Genomic DNA, 13,107 nt, shown 5'->3' with positions numbered 1-13,107 from the left:
GTTCAGCACATTCAGATCAGGATTAGAAACAAAGAGCTGGGTGCCAACACCAGCCCCAAATTCACATGCACAGACTCGGAGCACAGGCAGCAACCCGTTCTGCTCAAACATTTTCAGGCATTATTTCAACAGGTTACTCAGCAACTCCCTGATGCGGCCCTGGTGATGTCAAAGAACACCTTACCTCTACTTCATTGTCTCACTTCCAGCCCTATTTCTGCCTCCAAACAGATCCCAAGTGACCTATTCCTCTCAGGCAGCTGCATGGGTGGAATTTACCCTTGTCCTCCTTTCCCCTTTTCCCCAGAGCAGCTGGACACAACCACACAAGCACAGGGCTGGGCAGGGGCTGCTTGGCTCTCGACTCCCCAGGCACCTCATTGGGGAAAACCCATCTCACCCAGCACAGCCTTTTGAGTACTGGTGAGGGATCTCCCTGCCCTGCTTTGAAATTGGTGACAAGTCTCACTTTAGAGCCCCAGGTACCAAGTGTACAAGTGTCTTTGCCCTCAGCAGCAAACAATTCCTTGAAGAGTCTTCTGCACTGTTTTTCCATAAAATCAGCCCAGTTTCTGGCTGTTGGAAGGTGTGATGTCCCAAACAGGCCAATGACACCTGCTGTGCCTCTGTCCATCGCAGCACTCCAGGATGTCCAGCTCAGGAAGGCTGGTGGCCTTGCACTAAACTGCCTTTACGCACTGGAAAAAACTGCTCTGGTGTTTCTAGAAAACCACAGTGACTGCCACATGCCTGGCCTGCTCTCAGGCTGGAGCTTTTCACTCCAGAAAGGCCCTTTTAGGGGTCCAACACCTGCCTGTACTTTACTTTTTCCTCACAAGGTTGGTGCAGAACACTCCAAAGTCACAAGATGCCTCCTAGACAAGCTGACACCTTTTTGCTGCTCTCCCCCTCAACAGCAACAACCAAAACTCACTCTTATCTGCATCCAGAGCCACTGCACACACTGAGCCCAGGCTGGCACACAGCGATGCCCTGCAGGAACTACGGGTGGGTGGGTGGGTGACACCTTGGTGGGAATGCTGCTGTCACTGAGTTATCCTGCACTTGTGCATCCCAGCCTGGCCCAGCTGCTCCTCATCTCCTAGTCCGAGGCTTCAAATCCACAGCTGACCAAGGCCAGCCCACCAGGAGCATCCCACAGGGACACTAAAGCAGCTGAGGGGAAGGGACGGGAGCACAGCCCCTGCAGGCCATGCCTGTGTCCCCAGCGTGGCTTTGTCCTGCCAAAGGGGCTGTCAGGCCCATTGCTCACGCTCCAGGGCCTGCTCCCTGCTCAGAGCCAGCCACACTCCAGCCACGCAGGGAGCCAACAATGCCCCCAATTAGCATCACTGCTGACGAGCTTCTCACCTCCTGCCCCTGCCCCAGGGATGGGGCTGAGCAGGCACAGGTGGCCACACAGCCATGTCTCCCCTGCCTGCCCACCATGCACTCCCCAAGGGTGCTCACCCCATTTTATCAGGGATCAAAACTCAGCAGAGCAGGAGCAGCTAAAGGTTCCCTTTGTCCTTGTTTATGGAACAAACCCTGAATCTTTTTATAAGGAGCTGGGGGCTGTGTTCTGAGAATTAGGCACCTTTCTATTTCACCCTTTTCTGTATTCTGTATATTCTATAGTCCCTCCAATGACTCCTTTTCAACAGCAAACAAATTTATTGCCATGTGTGGCAAAGGTCTATACAAAAGCTATGAGCAGGGGAGGACAGGACCAGTCACCCTGAAAGTGCCCATCCCCTCTGAGGTGCACATCCAGGAATGAGCCCAGCACACCTGCAGCTTCACCCAGGCTTTAAAACACAAAGAGTCTGGGAACACGTGCAGGCAATATCTAGTTTCTGCAGGAAATTGCACAGTGTGGATATCCAAACATTGCCACCCAGCAAAAAACAACATCTTCATTTGCCAGCTCATGTCACACAAACCTAAATTCTTTATAGGAGACAGTGTTCAGCCAATGCTGAGCAGCAATGATACACTTCCACAGCTCTGGAAAGCCCTGGAGCTCCACAGCAGCTGGGCACGAGGCTGCAAATCCATAGAAAAGACAAGGATATGAGTTCTGCAAGGATGTGCAGCCTGTGGAGGGTGCAGTGAACCAGGGCACCCCAGCTCGTGTTTCCTCAGTGCTGGGTTTCAAACCCTGCTCAGCTGCTGCAGGAACTCCCACGCAGGCTCCACGTGCCTGCACAGGCAGGGCAGCAGCAGCCCCAGCTCCCAGGAGCTCCCCAGCACTGTCAGCATCCACAAAACCTGCTCAGCTCTCTGCATGTCCCTCCAGAGTTGTGCCTTTCTTGTGGCTGGAGCACCAAGGCAAAACCCCCTTGGCTTCCAGGCCATGTGCTGGATCTTTGCTACGTGCTGACACATTTCCTTCCTGTAGTAAAATCACCTCCCATCCACAGGCTACAGCACTGCCTGAAAACCCAAACCTTTAAGGAGCCAATCCTTCCTGCCCATCCCCCTGGAGAAGCATCAGAAGTGCATTCTGAGCTGTGGCCATACCCAACCCTTTGGCACACGGGCTGCAAAATGCCTCAGGACATCAGGGTGAAGGCAGCAAATATTCTGACAGGTGACTAGTCCCAGTGACAGCACCTTCCCAAAACCACTGTGATTCACAGCTCACGTCAGCAGTGTGGAAAAAGTGACCCCTTCTTCCTTCAGAGGAAGCAACACACATGCTTCAACAACAACAAAAAAACATTAAAGGGCTTGTCCAGCAGAAAACCTGAGTAAAACTCAATTCCCAGAGAAGCAGAGGGATCTTCCATTGACTTTAATCCCTCTTTTTCTTGTCTGTCCTTAATTCACTCTCCCTCCTCCCCACAGGAGCAGGTAAGCGAGTGCCAGCCCAGCAGTGGCACTTGCAGAACAGCTGCTGTTTCACAACTACCTGCAGCAAGAAAATCAAGAAACCTGACAGAGCGTGCCAGAAATAATCTCCCTGAAAGACAGAGCAGCTGGGAAGGGCTGCAAGGAGCCATCCCTGGCACAGGGCAGGTGGGAGTTTCAGTCCTGCCTGTGGACACAGAAACACAGGGCAGGCAGTGACCCTCTGCCCCACAGCCCCCAGGGGTGACAGGACAGGTTCAGGAGGGCAGCAATGAAGCACCCAATGAAAATCAGTGAAACCCACTGAAACCTCTGTGACCCTCACATCCAAGGCATCACCCTTGCTTCATTTGTTCCAACCCTGGCAGAAGCCTGTGCTGAACTTCCCTCCCAAGCTGCCCCTCCACTAGGGCTACAAGCAGAGAAGGAGCAAAGGAAGAGAGAAATTAATCCAGCCCCTCATCTGGGAGCTGAGTTACTTGGTGATTTTGAGGGTTGTCCTATGCAGGGCCAGGAGTGATCCTTGTGGGTCAATTCCATCTCAGGAACACAAAGTTCTGACCCATCTCTACAGCAATGCAGCTCCACAGCCACCAGACCAAACCCAACTGTTATTTATCCAGCTTAAAATGAGGTGTCCCCACACTTCCACAATTAGAAATCTCAATTTAAGCCATGTGAGGCTGAACCCCAACTCTCTACCACCAGCAAAAGAGCAGATTAACAGCAGGCTCTGAAGGCTACTTTGCTGCACTCTGCAGAAGATCCTGTTCCAGACTGATGCTTCTCTAGAAACCCTCCTGCACGCTCAGGAACTGCTCCCAGACACCCCTGAGCCAGCCCCCTCCCAGTGATGCCTTGTGCAGGCTGCCCTACAACAGAGACTACACAGAGCTAAAGAATAAAGCAGGGATTTATTAAAAGGCCTCAATAGATGCACCTTGGGCTGCAGAAGAGCCCAGACAGGGCTGCACCCAAGATGAACCAAAATGGGCACAAAAATCCCCAAACGGTCACAGGGTCTGCCACTTTTATAAGTTCTGCTCCATTCGCATATTGAAGTTAATTGTTCAACTACAGCTTTAGGTTATGCAGTCCCATACTTCCTGTTTTTTTCTCTTCAGCCCACGTTGTTTGTGCTTTTGGGCTTTTTTGTCCTTGGTCCCCAACTAGAGCAGGAATTGTTTTGTCTCCCTACTTTGTGTAGAGAGCTCACCATTCCCTCATGTGAAGCTCAGATCCACACACTAAAGCAGCACAGAATCCGAAAAATAGAAAAGCTAAAACCTGAGGCATGATCAGAGGGAAAGTTGTACCTTTAACACCAAAATCAGATTTCCCACTGACACGTGCCAGCATGTATTTAGGTGCCTAAACTAAACTCAAATTAGGGATCTCAGTATTCCTTCTTGCCACGTGTTATCCTCATTCAGCAGAGGGGACAGAAGAACACAGGGAAGGTCCTCCAACACCACCTAAATCCATGGCTCCTTCCTGCTTCCAGCAAAGGTACACCTCCTTTTGTGTTTGAGGGAAGATGGGGAATGCTTGGGATCTTCTCAGCAGTGCCTCAAGGAGCATCCAGCAATCAATCCACGTTCCATGGAGTTGTCCTGCAGCACTCTGCAGTAAAGCTCTTACCAAAATAAAATTCTTCTTTTTCGACTGTCTTAATTAACACATGCTGTAGCTGTAAATAAAGGTGAGACTCTCCAGGAATCAAAGCAAGGTGCCTGGAAAGATTACAGACTAATTATCACACACAACACTCCAGCCAGAAATCACAGGAATGGACTCCCTGTATTCCCTACAGACATTTTTTGTGGCATTGCCCTCATCCTTTATGGGTGCAGAACCCACTGATCACAGAGGAGCTTTAAGGAGTATGAACATGCCAGACTGGATCATGTAACTTCCATATAACCTGCTGCTTCCTCTTGTGCTCTGGACAAAGGCAAATCCTTCACAGAAAAGAGGTAAGAACTTCATTAAGGGATAATTATGGAATAATCTGTGTCTTGGAGACAACTGCTTCTAGCTGTGTCAAACATGGGCTGGGTTATGTCACTTATTTACTTCCATTTTATACAAATATTTCTACCTAATGCAACTAATTATCTTTAAAAAAGTTTATTTAAATACTTGGCTTTAATTTTTATGGCAAGAAGTCACAGGGACCAATTATAGACCAGAGAGAGGCCACAGAGGAGTTCCTGCCCTTGGAGAATTTCTCCAAGGCACTGCTGCTGCATCCCAAAGTGAGAAAACATCAATCCCTGAAGGGTCAGAAGTGAAGATTTGGCTCTTGCTGCAGCAGATCCCTTCTGTAGGATCCCTGTTTGCAAGCACCAACTCATTTACACAGTTCCCAGAGGCTCCTGTGGACAGCCCAGCTGAAGAGCCCAGCTCCCTCCTTCCTGGCAGAATCCTCGTGGCTCAAATGTCTGCATTCACAAGGGGCTTTTGTGCCCCCATTTCCCTCACCCTCCACACCTGAGGTGCTGGGACAGCCCTGCCACCCTGAGCAGAGGGGCAGCACCTCAGCCCATGACTAAGTGCCCTTTTTCCTGTTTTTCCTTCTCCCAGCAGCCTCTCTCAGGAACAGGAGTGCAGCCTGCTCAGTCCCGATTGTGCGGCGGTGGCCGGAGCCCTCCCAGCTCTGTTTGCCACCGGGAAACCCGGAATTATTCCTTTATCTTGAGTCACCACAGCTGATCCAGCACTGCCTGGCCCAGGCCCACGCTGCAGCCCTCCAAACCTTCCAGAGGAAGGCGTTCCTGCCCATCCAGGGCCTGGAACAAGGTGTTCTTTAAGGTCCCTTTCAACCCAAACCATTCCAGGATTCTGTATTTCTGGTGGCTCTGCTTTATATTCAATTTGTTCACTCAAAACAAATTAAAAACCAAACAGAAGGGGGTTTAAGATACACCATTCCCATTGGAATATTTAAGGTCTGGCCTTAAAAATCTGCCTTTGCAGGACTGGAAACAAAATGGTGTGCCAAGAGGAACTATCAGCTGAAGGCACCAGGGCTGCGACCTGGGATGGTCTCAGAACTCCAATCCAGATCCAAACACAGACTCATATTGTCTCAGCTCCCATTTGAACACAAGCCTTGTCCCCAAGGTCTTCGCCCTTCATTAACCACCTCCATGAGCAACTGAAGAGATAATTCATAGGAAACATCACCCAAAATGAACCAGATCCATCTGGTTGTGGAGAGATCCTATACAGACTATACTCAGACATCCCTTAAATCATTTAACTAAATCTAACTCTGAAATTTAACTGAAGGACTGAAGAAAAGTCACCCCAGCAACCCCTGCTCAAAGCTCCCAGCCCAGAGCAACAGAGCCCCTGGGAGAAACCAGGTCCCTGCAAAAGGTTCTTATCACTTCTCTAAAACTGGAGCAGCAATAACAGGAAGAAATTGTTTTGGCAGGACTTACACCACATAAAGTCAACTCATCAGCCAGTGGTGTGTGAAAGTTCCCTGGAAAACACAGAGAGCGAGCGAGCACAGGGTGCAGAGAGCATCCCCCAGGCTCAGCTGGGCTCCCAGGCACCCACCCCAGCCATGCCCAGCATTCCCATACCATGGGGTCTCACCCACACCATGGGGCCTGCTGCCATCACCCAGACCATGCAGCACAGGGCACTCTGTGGAACGCCAGGACATCTCCCTGAGCCCTGTTATCTGTAAGTGGATGCTCCCAGGGTGACAGCAGAGGGACACGGGGTGTGCTGCTCTCCTGTTGTCACAGCTGCCACAGCCTTTCCCAGCTCCAGCACACAGCTGGAAACCCAGTTTAGGATGTGCTCTGCACCCAGGAATGTTGTCCAGCTCCCTGCAGTGCGAGGGAGGGATGGGAAGATGGTAACAGACCCTGGGGTTGCCTGATGGGAAGTGCCCATCCAGTGCAAACCCAACACCTCTCACTGCTCAAAGACCTGGTGAATGCTCTCCTCCCACTCTCAGCTGCAGAGCCAAGCTCAGGCAGGACCTTGGTGCCACCCCTGCCCCAGCCTGGCAGAAGGAGGCCAGAGGGTGCTGTGGTGGAGCCCAAGTGCCCAGCCAAACTCTGCTCCAGAGGTTCTGCAGGCACCACGGGCCAGCAGGACTTGTGACCTCCCTGTCAGTGACATAACTCCCGTGCCAGGACAGCCACTCACACGGTGCTGCTGTTCCCTCACACAATGGGCACTTCTCCCAGCCACGAGTGACACGGGGCAGCTTTAAACTGATTAATGGTTCTCTCAAACAAGCCCTGAGTGTGCAGGAGGCCCTGGCAGACAATGCCAGCCCAGTGGCAGCAGGACGGCATCAGCTGGTGCCCTGTGCCAGCGTGAGAGCAGCAGCAGCAGCAGATGAGCTACAGCCACTGCCAGCGTGGCTTGTTCAGCTGGGGGACACAGGACAGCTGCTGCCAGGCTCCCCGTCCCTCTGCCAGGCACGTGGCAGCACGGGCACGGCACAGAGGCTGCTTGGGTCCCATTCTGTGCCAGCTCAGCCACCCTGCTCCACAAACCCAGCACAGCCTGCCCAGGGCTCTATTGGGGCAGGAGAAGCTCAGGAAAAAACCCTGGGAACCTCCAAGCTCAATTCTGCCTCAGGACAAAGCCCTGGGAACCTCCAAGCTGAATTCTGCCTCAGGACAAAGCCCTGGGAACCTCCAAGCTGAATTCTGCCCCAGGACAAAGCCCTGGGAACCTCCAAGCTGAATTCTGCCCCAGGACAAAACCCTGGGAACCTCCAAGCTGAATTCTGCCCCTGCGTGCAGCAGGGCAGGAATGTCACACGTGCAGCTTGGCTCTTCACACCCGCCCTGCTTTGGTGCCTTCCCTCTTTTGGGATGGCAGCCAAAAGGGAATGAAAAACCCGAGGAGGGCAAGCAGCCATCCCTACACAGCCCGGACAACAAAGCTTTGGGATCCTCCTGCTCCTGCCGGCAGCCAAAACATCCCAGGCAGCCTGAAAGGAGCTGTGGCTCACACGGGTGAGTGAGGAGCAGCTTCTGCAACCCGCAGAGCCCAGCCTGGGAAAGGCAGCTATCACTGCCAACCATCTAAGCCACAAGGATTAGCGCAGGGGGAAAGGCAAAGAGAAAGCAAACACGGGCAGAGCGGCTCACTCCAACACCCCGATAAGAACGGAGGCACGGCCAGGTGAACAGGCAGCCCTGGTCACGCCACGAGGCTGTGGCAGGTGAAAACAGAGCTGCCACGTGCTCTGCCTGCCTACACACACCCCGAGAGCCGGGCCACGTGTGCTGCCATCTCCAAGGTGGGGGGTTCAGCGTCCCCCAGCTCCTGACCTTACATCCCTCAGGGTGCGCCTGCTCCATCCCACCTGGCTACACAAGGTGTCCGCCACACACCATGCACAGACAGGAGCAGGCTGAGCAGCAAAACGCGCCCAGCTGCAACAAAGGACTGCTTAATCCTCACTCCAAATTTTCCTTAACCCCGAGGTTTCCCATGGAAAAGCAGACGGGTGGGTTTGGTCAGAAACGCAGGGATCTGGGCTAAGCGTGAACCCTGCACAAACCCAGCTCGGAGTTTTATGCTCCTCCTGCAGCCCTGGCTACCCCACCACATCCTTTCAGCACAGCGAGACACTGGAGGATGTGAGCAAGCCCGAATCCTGCCCTTGCCCCAAACAATAGGCTCTGCAATAATGGTGCAACCAGAATTTCCTGTGCGGCGGCGCACGCCAGCTCCCGGCAGAAAACACCCTGGGAAAGCTCTGCCACGGGAACGCAGCGTCGGGGCAGCTCCTCCAGGCTCCTGTCCGTGCTGGGATGCTCCTCTGGCAACAGGGAGAGCACCACAACGGAGCCCAGGCTGGGAAGAAGGGAAAAAACCACACGGTGGCTTGGAACAGGAGCCATCCAGGCCGGGAATGGCTGGGGATAATCCATTACCGCAGCAGCCTCTTGCAACATCTGGACCTGGCTTTTCTCTCATGGATGTTTTTTATCCTGCAGTGCCTGGGAAAGCAGCACAGAGCAGGCTGGGGTTTGGAATGCTCATGGAAATCTCTCCGTCTCTCCTGGAAAGATGGCACAGGTATAGCAAAGACAGAGCTGCTGATGGCATCAAGCACAAGAGGCAGCAACTGCAGCCAAAATGCTCCAGTGTTGGAGGTTCTGTCTGGAATGAGGGATCAGCACAGCCCCAAACCCTGAGAAAAGCCAAGGACAAGCTCCTATAGCAAAGCAGGAATAGTGGATGATCCCAGGCTGGAGCAGCGGGAGCGTGCAAGGAGTGCCCTGAGAAGGAAGGAGGGGCAGAGCCAAGGTGTGATGAGCTGGCCACAGCCACCACTCTCCATCTCCCTGCACCTCCGAGGAGGAGAAAGGGAAGAAACTGGGAGAGAAATCAAGCCTGGGAAGAAGGAAGGAGTAGCAGGAAGGTGTTTTTAAGATTTGGTTTTATTTCTGCACACCTTCCCCATCACCCCAGGAAGCCCATCGCTCTCGATGTGCAGAGAGATCAGCATTTACTGCAGAAGGAAAAAGCTCAGGAAATGGGTGATGGCACCTGAGCCTGGTTTAGCACAATCCTGAACTAGGGATGCTCCAGCACCTCCATGAGACCTCCTGAAACGAACGCAAGTGCCCAAATTCAGTCCCTTCCTGCTGGATTTAGCACACAAACTGGAATTCAGCAACCGGCACATCACAGACTGAACCATGGAAACAGAAACAAGGTTTACACCCCACTTCTTCCACCAGCTCCCCTAATTTGCCTCTGCCCTGTTCTCCCCAGGGCTGAAGAGAGGACAAGGATCCCACCCACGCAGCAGCTCCCACCAGCCAAGGCTGTGGGCACCAGGGCAGGGCTGACCCCAAGCAGCCTTTACAATGTCCCCTGCGCCTGCAGCAGGTAATGCTGAAGTGCAGAGAAAGCCAAGCCTCGATGCCAGGATTAAGGAGGGCTCTGGGTTTGGGGTGGGGACAGAAGAGGTAAGGACAGAGCTGGTGAGGCTGGAAAGTACACACTGTCTGGGACCCCAAATCCAACACACATCCCCCCACAAAAACCAATCCCCAGAGCCCAGCACAGCTCCTGGTGTGCCACAGAGAAGGACTGGCTCTACTGGGCAGGACTGGTCAGGATGAGCAATGGGCAGCTCAGGACCACCTTCCAACAGAGGGAACACAGAGCTGTGAGCTCCACACCCTCTCTCCAGAGAGGAAAATCACAGAAACCTCACGCAAGAACACCAGAGCTTTCAGAGCTCAACCTACAGCAAGAAACAATTACTGGGAGATAACTGGAAAAGACATTTTTAAAGAGCTTCCTTGGGGGCTAAAAAAAACTAAGGCTACTCCACAACTTCTTATTTACCAACTACTTGGAGCCAGCAGGCTGCACCGGGACTGGGAGCTGGCCTCCTTGCACTCAGCCCTCAGCCCTAAATGACCCAAAATTCATTTGTTAGTGTTTATTTGCACGAGAATTTTCCCCAAAACTCCACAGTTCCCAGACACACATTGCTGCCTAATCCTCCAGCCGAGCTCACCCTGCCCATCTCCCCGCCACCAAAATCCTTTGTGATGTTTGCAAAATGCCCCCTTCTGGCAAATTCCAACTCAGGTTTTCAGGTCAGACCGTGCAGATGAAGAAAACTCCAATAAATCTGTCATTTAACGGAAAATTAATACTGTGTCCTAATGTCAGCACCAACCCAGAAATAGCCTCCTTCCCACAGCTATTGCGTGCTGGGTGCAAGAAGGCCAAATACAACAAACTTTTCATAAAAAACACTCCACAAAAATCCAAGTTGGTGACACTCATGCCCTGAAACAAGGCTGGCAGGGGGCCACGGGCAGCACACGTGGTGACATCGCTGGCTCGTGGTGCCAGCAGGAACCTGGCCCACGGAGGGGTGGGAGCTGCTCCCACCCATCCTGAGGCAAAGGAATTTTATTAAATCAGCTGCTATCAGTGCAAAAACTGGGGAAGTCTTTGGGATCACCAGACACAAATACAGGAGCAGGAATGCAGGCAGAAAAAACTGCTCCAAGTGCCAGTGGCTCCAGTAATTAACTGTGGGGTCTTCAGCTCCCCAGCTCGATCATTGGGATGTCCCAGACTATTGCTGAGGCTCAGTAAGGTAAATGGAAAAGCAAACCTATTCTTGAACTTCACCTGGAAGTTTCAGAGGAGCCTGCAAGCTGGAGAGAACGAAAACCCACTGAGCAGGATGAGCACTCAGGAAAAGGAGCGGTAACAGCGGGCAAGAGCCTCTGGAGCTTGGGAACCAGGATGGGGAGAAATAACCTTTAAAACACGCGTGGGATGTACCAAAAATGGAGCAAAGGACCAGAAAACAACTTGTTTCACCTGTGGCTTCTAGTTCATCTTTCCAAAGCAGACCTTCCTGCAGCACTTCCAGCTGAATTTATCAGGAGGCTCCCCCAAGGAGGGGATGCATTTTCCCTCCCCTTGTGATGATGCACCTGCTTCTTCCTCCTCCCCACCAGCAGCTTCTTCTCTGGGACCATCCCTTTGCACCTGTGCCAGTGATGGCACCACGCAGAGCTCCTGGAGTCCCACCTGGACAAGCTCCTGAGCTCTGGGACAGCTCCTTGTGCAGCAGGAGAGCAAGGCAGCGAGGTCACTGTCACCCCTCTGAAGGACAGAGTCCTTCCTGAGGACACAGTGGGCACCTCAGTGTCACACATGGGGACTCAGGGTGGTTCTGAGTCCGTAACCTCCCTGGACACCAAGGATGAGGGGCAGCACGGTCCCCTCTCCCCCCAACACTAACACCTGGTCAGCTCTCCTTTCAATGCACAGAAATCACATTAATTCCAGGAAAACGAGGTGGCACAGCAGAAGTTCACTCCCAGTCCCTATCCAGTCAATGAGGCACCAAAAGCCACTGGAATGAGCCGTCCTGCCAGCACCGGAGCAGGGCACCCAAACCCTCTGTGCAGCAAAAGCATCCACCTGCTCCAGCATTTACTGTAACAGACCTAAATTTGGCAATTTTACTTTTCCCGAAGCCAGTCAGAGACGATACCGGACAGGGAGTGAGCAGCATTCCATAAATACTTGATTTCAAGAGTTACAGCGGGTTTGGAGCCGGCAGAGCAAGGCTTTAATCGGCTGTAAGCAGCCAGCGCCGTGGGCTCAGGGCTGTCCCGGGCACCGCAGCCCGGTCCCGCCGGAGCACGGAGCCGGGATCTGTCGTCACTCGGGGAAGGAGTCGTGCCTTGTTTTATAACAAAACCCGAGGGAGGAGCAGGGAGGTGATATCAGCCCCGCATTTTGAAATCTCTCATCTCATAATGTTCAGGTGTAAAACCAGCCCACCAAGGTGGAGGTGGGACCCTCCGGACAGGCTCTGCGAACACCTGAGTGAGACTTTCTCTCCGTCAGCTTCCCCAAGAGCACTACAAGCAGTAATAAGTGAACGCTCCCAAGCGCGGAACTCCCACCAGAGCCCACAGAGATGTTCCCCTGGACTCAAACGCGCCCTGAATCACCCTGGGCGAGCAGTGACCCAGTTCCTCGGGAGCTCACACGGGTGTAAACCCGCCTCAGACCGCTCCATTCCGACACACGCGGCGGAAAATAAACCCAGTCCCGGGCCCGCGGCAGGAACTGCCCCGCTCAGCTTCGAGCTGGTGCTTCCTCAGCAGCTCCAACGCAGCCAAAAAACCCCAACAAAGAAAAGATTCCCACGTGATGTTCTATAAAAAAGGGAGGTTTTGCGAAACTAAGCCGAACTTCGCGGCTTTGTGACCGTTCTGGGGGACAGGAGGGTTTGTCCTGCAGGTACCTGCGCGAGGGTGGGACGTCTTTATGGGGCCAGAGCACCAAGAGGAGCGATGCGACATTTCACTCTCGTTGAAGCCGCGGCTCCGGGGGCAGCCCCAGCCCGGGACGGGGGTCGGGGGTCCCGGTGCCAGCCCCGCTCTTACCTCGCTCACCGCATGGCCTCGGCACCGCACGCGGTCCCGGCGATCAGGGCAAAACTCTGCGCTGGCGTCGGAAAGTTGAAATGTTTAAAAAAAAAAACAAAATCTTTAAAAATAATTTTAAAAAAAGTTTTAAAATACCAGAAAGAATAACAAAAAAAAAAAAAAAATTAAAAGCGCCCGAAGGTGCGAGCTCCTGAGAGGGACTCGAGTTGAAAAGCAAAAGCAGAAAGCAGCCCCGCTCCGGGAGCCGCTCCCGCCGCCCTCCCGGCTGCGCCGGGCGCTCCCCGCCGGCCCCGGCCCGGGAGCCCCGGCAGGG

At 53.2% G+C, this 13,107-nt stretch overlaps 1 protein-coding gene across 1 annotated transcript in view; it reads right to left on the bottom strand.

The window, feature by feature from the left end:
• Positions 1–13,090, bottom strand: part of ARHGEF9 (Cdc42 guanine nucleotide exchange factor 9) — a 190,038-nt gene extending 176,948 nt beyond the window's left edge. Inside the window, exon 1 of the mRNA XM_041484784.1 lies at positions 12,792–13,090. The gene's annotated coding sequence lies outside the window, so the exon portion shown is untranslated. The remainder of the gene's footprint in view (positions 1–12,791) is intronic.
• Positions 13,091–13,107: the final 17 nt, after the last annotated feature.

This window comes from Pyrgilauda ruficollis, unplaced genomic scaffold (assembly GCF_017590135.1).
Source record: "Pyrgilauda ruficollis isolate IOZ18807 unplaced genomic scaffold, ASM1759013v1 scaffold67, whole genome shotgun sequence".
Taxonomy (NCBI): Eukaryota; Metazoa; Chordata; class Aves; order Passeriformes; family Passeridae; genus Pyrgilauda; species Pyrgilauda ruficollis.
The sequence above is the reverse complement of the archived record's forward strand: the minus strand, read 5'-3'. Positions and strand labels throughout refer to the sequence as shown.